Genomic DNA, 6,114 nt, shown 5'->3' with positions numbered 1-6,114 from the left:
GAGCAGATCAGCTCCAAGCTGGAATCATGAACTGATTCTGACTTTCCTGCACACTCCCTCAGTGCAGACTCAGATCCATCACAGTGAGAATGAATAGACAATCCAGATGATCTTGAACGACTTTCCTCTCTCCATTCTGTTGAAACAGCAGAGCCACAGTCCAGCTGTCTGCACACTACACCTGCTGACTTCAGGTTCCAGTTAGACATAGACCGATGCACGCTTTTCCAGGATCCATTAGATATTTTAATCTCCAGTTCACCAGCACAGCGGCTGGCTCCTCCCACCAACCTGACATCACCAGTCTCTGAACAGAGACAAGAGAGTCATTAGTAAAATAAGTAAAGTCACTTTGATTAGAACAAGAATAAAGCCAAATCCAAGCTGCTCTCTTTTACCTGAGCAGTTGAGTCCAACAGCTTTGCCAGGTGAGCAGGTGTTTCTAGCTGAGCCTGAGCTTGCACAGTCCAGGAGAACAGACTCATTGCCTTTACACTGGAACTCTTTGGTCCACATTGGATCCTCCACTTCTCCATAGGGCACCCCCTGGAGGACTGAAGGAGCCCCACAGCCAAGCTCCCGACAGACCACCTCTGCATCCTGCTGGTCAAAGTCAGCTACACACACCGAGGACCACGACTGGTTAGACTTCACCTCTAGTCTGCCTGAGCATAGACTAGTACCATTCACCAGCCTCACAGACTCTGGAGAGAGAGAAACACAGAGAGAGACAGAGAGAGAGAGAGAGAGAGAGAGAGAGAGAGGGAGAGAGAGGGAGGGGGCAGAGTGTGAGTGAGAAAGAGAGTTTTGAATTGAGGTGGCTGCTTTACGTGAAGTTTCCTTCTGCAAAAACAAACTAAAGCTGTCATTCCTTTTGTTCTCAGTGTAAAATGCAATGTTCCATTCGCGATTTTATACCCCCTAAATTTCATCACAGTCTCACAAAAAAAATAAAAAATAAAATAAGCCTGACTGACCTGCCGGTACCGCAGCACAGTCCATGTTTGATGAGCTCTCACAAGCTGTTTTTAAGCTAGAACAGAGCTTTCAATATTAGCAGAAACTACTGTAGACATTCAGACAGACATTCAGCCAAACAGGCCTTCTTCAACGTTGCCAAAGGCCTGTTTGGCTGAAACGCCCGTTGTAGCTGACTGCCCAGATGATGGATTAAACCTTTGAAAGGACATTCAAGTGTGCTGGCTGTTCTCTCCTTTAAGTAATTATTTTGTGCCTTGCACCTGAGCTTTTAACGTTTGGTGAGTGTGCTCACTACTACTGTGGTAGGATAATCAGCGCCTCATGAAACTCTAGACCAGACCCAACCTGGGGGTTGGGGGGGATCGCGCGGGGGGGGATCACGGAGTGGCTGCCCAAAAATAACAAAATAACAAAAATAAAAATCCCCATTATATCTCCCAGCTTGTATAAGATAACACAAGCCTGTCTTTACATGTCTATTAACTGTATAAAAAAATCAAATAAAAACAATCAAATCTGAATTGTTTTAAATCTGCATGTTAAAAAAAAGCTTGAGAACCACTGTTATAAAACGGGGAAAATAATAAGCTATACAGGAGACTCATACTTTAATAATCTCAGAATGAATGATAATCTGTTGTTTTTGTGTTCAATTATTGTGAGCCAGTATTATCTGAATTGTGTTCAATCTGGAAATAAATATGAAAACAGCTCAAAAGCCGCTGCTATTAAAGCAGCTACGAGCAAGATTTTCGATTGTTATTAAAGGAGAATTTCGGTTTTTTACACCACGGTCCTCATTTCCAGTTTAAAATATAATATTTTACTCACCGAAGTAGTTTCGCTTCATTCTGATGCCCAGGGAAGATTTTGAGCTCCGAGTACACTCCTCAAACAGGCTAGAACCTCTAGAACGGGAGCCCACGGGGCATGCTGCACAGAGCTGCACACGCTCTGTAAATCACACCTTTTCCGTCTCGCCGCGGTCCATATCCACGTTATTATGATCCATAAATACACCTGAGACTGTATGTCGCCCCCAAGGCTCTTCGGGTCTCCTCATCCGGGGTCTGGGATACTGGGAATCAAAATCCCGGATGAGGAGACTCAAGTCCCGCTCCCGCGAGAGTTTACACCCAGGGTGCTATACTTACCTGCGCGCAGGAGACATTCTCCCCGCGGCTACAGTCTTGTAAACATCAACAACAACGAAGAGCTATTACGTGCCTTGAAGATTTAGTGAAAAATGGCAGAATATTTTTCTGATTTCGAGGATACGGATGATGACTTTGAATACGATGGCCGCCCTTATCGATTTGAGCCCGAGTATACGCTTGAAGAGTTGGCCGAAATTGAAGAGCGAACAAGGAGAGAGAGAGAGGAACAGCACGATGAACAAGCCGCTGCAAGGCCCAGAATGAATGGTGATTGGTGGTGTTCCTGTGGACGCTGTAACCCTATGCCCACCGAGGAGGAATGCCTCTGTTGCAGAGAGTGGGACCTGAGGCCAGATGTTGGAGGTGTGGATATTTCCGTAGATGACGAGACATCGGACCCCACACAATGCTGTCTCACCACGTCTGAGGATTTCCCCTCTCTCATAAACAGGGCAGTGGTAGAGACTTTCTTTCGTGTGCCTAAAATCAACTGGAGGACCCGCCCCAAACCAGCAGGACCAAACGGGCAACTTTCCATAGAGTAAGTAGCCTACAAATAGAGCACTTCTGCAATTGACTTCGCCTATAATTTATCAGATTGATGAGTAAATAGTAAAGTAATTGTTGTAAAATTTTTATTTCGTTATATTTTTCTAATCAACTTGACCATTTTCTGTCCTACAGGCAGTGCAGACTTGTAGCCTATCGTGTAGTGCTCGAATGGGCTCTGAGAGGAGAACGCCTTGGACCTGGAAATAGGAGAGTCCTGCCGAGCTGCATCGTCACTGCAGTCCGAACCAAGTACCCTTCTCCCACTGGCAGCTACGTGGGATTCATTGAGGCAGAGGACATTTTCAACATCATTTGACAGAACCCAAACATAGACCACAAATTATGCAAAAACTGTACCTTGCAAAGGACTAATGTAGCCATAACACATTCTAAACATCTATAGTACTCGATCAGACCCTTGCAACTATTATCATCTCTATATCTATATTTTTTTATAGGCTACAATTTCTAATCATATAATCCAATCACTAAATTTTGTGTAACCTAACAGCTGTATTCTGTAGTCTGTATTCTGTACCGTTTTTATTATTGCCTTATAACATAGGGACAAACATTGCAAACTAGCTTAGGCTATAAATGTTAGGATTTATAACAAATACTGTTTCCTGTGAATGCTAAATGTTTATGTATTTGTCACTATAGAAATAAACTTTTCAATCAATCAAAAGTTTGATCCTAGAGGCACCAAAAATCAAATTAGATCCTGTGAGGTAGCAGACTGCAGTATATCAATGACATGTTTTATAACTAGACTACAATTTCTCCGATTTGTACAGAAAATTGTAAAATGACATGACTTCCACCTATAAAAAAAACTAGCACAAAGTCTCTGTTTATGTCCATTTATTTCAAGTAAAAATTGGTCAGAAAAATAAACAACTCAAAAAATATGGAGAGAAGGCAATATGTGAATGATTCCCATGCTAATCAAGTTGTCGGTAACTGAAGCTCCCAAAACCTCGACAGCTAATAAGGTGCAGCAGCAGCTCTGTATGAACGGCTGAATCGGCTACTCCGTTGAGCCAGCAAAGTTGCTGTATCTGGCCTCGGGACCGGAGCTATGTTTTGGAGCATTCTTCGGCGAGGTGGTCTCTTCTCCTTACGAGGCTCTGTGTATACCACTGTCGGATCATCCCTCATTGTCAGGACACGCTCCATGAGGTCTCGCCGGAAGGTCTGCGCTGTCCTCACATATATGGGCTTTGTCACCCATTCCTGCGACTGTCTGGAGAAGGGAAAACTCCAGCGAAGTTTCCCTAGTAAGTAAATGAAAACAATCAGTTAGGAGTTGTTGTTCACGTTTTGGTTGACCAAAAATGGAAATAATTTTAGGTGGATGGGGTTGTTATACAAAGAGATCCAGTAGAGCACAAATAAGGTGGATAAAAAGAGATATCAACATTGTCATTTCCTCTCATGTACTGATTGACTGGGTGTGTCTCCATCAAAAACAGCATCATGGCTGCTCCCAAAAGCACCTTTCAGTAGTTCTTTATTCATCGCTCGTTTTAGCAAAATGAAATTACACAACTATGTAAATCTATGCTGGACAAATATATAGACATTTATAGCCTATCACATTTTCACCTTGTTTTGTTGTGGCCTGTTGTCTGCCAACATTTTCGTTGTGGTCCATGATGGCCAGCTGTGTACGTGCCCTCATGGAGTCATATCTGAAGTGCAGCCTCTTCGGAGTGTACTTCAGCATAACGGAGTGGTACACCTCCAGAGACCCTGGGTTGGTGAAAGACAAACAACCAGAGACGAAATTAGATTTACATCTGATAGATTGTGTAAAAACTTGATTATAAACATATTGAACTAGTTGAAAAATCCAACATTAGACATCGCTATCTGTGTTTCACGACAGCATCAACCAATATTGTTATTGTGGGGTGTACTCCACAGGCAGCATAGGCGTAGTGTCAGTGCGCCACCTTGTGTGCAACACTGGACATGAATAGTAACTCAGATCCAAATATTCCCCGCCCTCAGCTGCGGATTGAACCCCCCCCCCAATATGTTGAAGTACATTGTTGAATTTGAAAGCTAAACTAACGACTTTGTAAAAAGGACATACCAGTGTGTTTGAAGAGTGCCATTTGCTTCAAATCTCGGGTGAGATTCCTGTCCACCACAATTTCTTTGAAGGCCTTGAAAGAAGGTGAATCAGCTTTGATCCACCTCTTCAGCATCTGTTGCTCGGCTGTCAAGGCAGGGTGACGGCAGGTGTACTCCACACCGTCCTCCTCCCATCTATGCACACCACAGATGTGATGCAGCACCGACGTCCAGCGACGGGCACATTCCTAAGCAAATGAGAAGGGACCCTCAGTGACACATTTTACTGTGAGAATAAATATAGATTACGGGACTGTGTTTACACTATCGTACTACATGTACTATATGTATGCAGCAGATTAGGGAAGAGTGTTTAGATATATTAGCTTCCCAAAATGAAAATATTCTGACTCCCATTCTCATCCAGTATAGATTTTTTTTATGCTAAATCATAGTATGTTCTCGAGTGGATGTGGTGTTCGAATTAGAAAATAACATCATTCTTACCCCCTGGTCACCTTTTGAAGACTCACAGGACCAATATAAGTGGTTGGTGACAGATTTCAGCCATGGCAGGAGTTCTTTGCTGTCCTTCTTATTTGATGCTGCCACAAGTTTCTTCTTCACACCTTAGAAGAACAACAAACAAACAAACAAAAATACTCGAATAAAAAACAATACAAAACCATGAACTTGGAGTACGGTGGTGTCTGCCTGTATCAGTCACACAATTTTGCAAGTTATGTACACATGTAAGGAATAGGATTGTAAATTATTTGTCCTTTATCTAAATGACTAAGCATGTCTACAAAGTCTGTGGGTTAGATAGTAAAAGGTGTTTGTGTCATACAGTTACTTACCCTTGCTGACATGCCAGGGGTCAAATTCATGTCGGATATGGGGGTAGTCCTCTCTCATAAGTTTCCGGATGGATGGCGATCTGTCTGTGGTCATCACACCGACATCCACCCCACAATCCTGCAACTGGTTCAGGCCCCTCTGGAAACCGATCACCTCCATCGCTACGGAGCTAGTAGCCTCTGAAACCTATAACATTACAATATGTTATCAGAAAATGTACATCCACTGGTTTTGAGAAATGTAGAAAGCCCCCTCCAAGCAGATGGTGCATATCAGATTGGCATAGTTTAGCTGAATTACCTCGACCAATTCAAAGTGGACTATTTCCTTGGTTGCATCATTTTGGAAAGAGTACGTTGAGTATTTTGCACTGTAACCTAGGAAGAAAAAAATGGATGGTTCAAGTTTACCCGGAAAAAGTAGAAATCTGAACATTTATATTTACATTATATATATTTGATATATTTCGATAATAATGTTA

At 42.7% G+C, this 6,114-nt stretch overlaps 1 long non-coding RNA gene across 1 annotated transcript; it reads right to left on the bottom strand.

The window, feature by feature from the left end:
• Window positions 1–3,558: 3,558 nt before the first annotated feature.
• LOC310799983 lies at window positions 3,559–4,909 on the bottom strand. The gene is made up of 3 exons (XR_014553847.1): window positions 4,792–4,909; window positions 4,299–4,445; window positions 3,559–3,967 (listed from the first exon to the last, which is right to left on the bottom strand). It is a non-coding gene; the product is annotated as an uncharacterized lncRNA (long non-coding RNA).
• Between the last annotated feature and the right edge of the window lie 1,205 nt (window positions 4,910–6,114).

Source organism: Poromitra crassiceps (assembly GCF_964638095.1).
Source record: "Poromitra crassiceps genome assembly, chromosome: 29".
NCBI lineage: Eukaryota > Metazoa > Chordata > Actinopteri > Beryciformes > Melamphaidae > Poromitra > Poromitra crassiceps.
The sequence above is the reverse complement of the archived record's forward strand: the minus strand, read 5'-3'. Positions and strand labels throughout refer to the sequence as shown.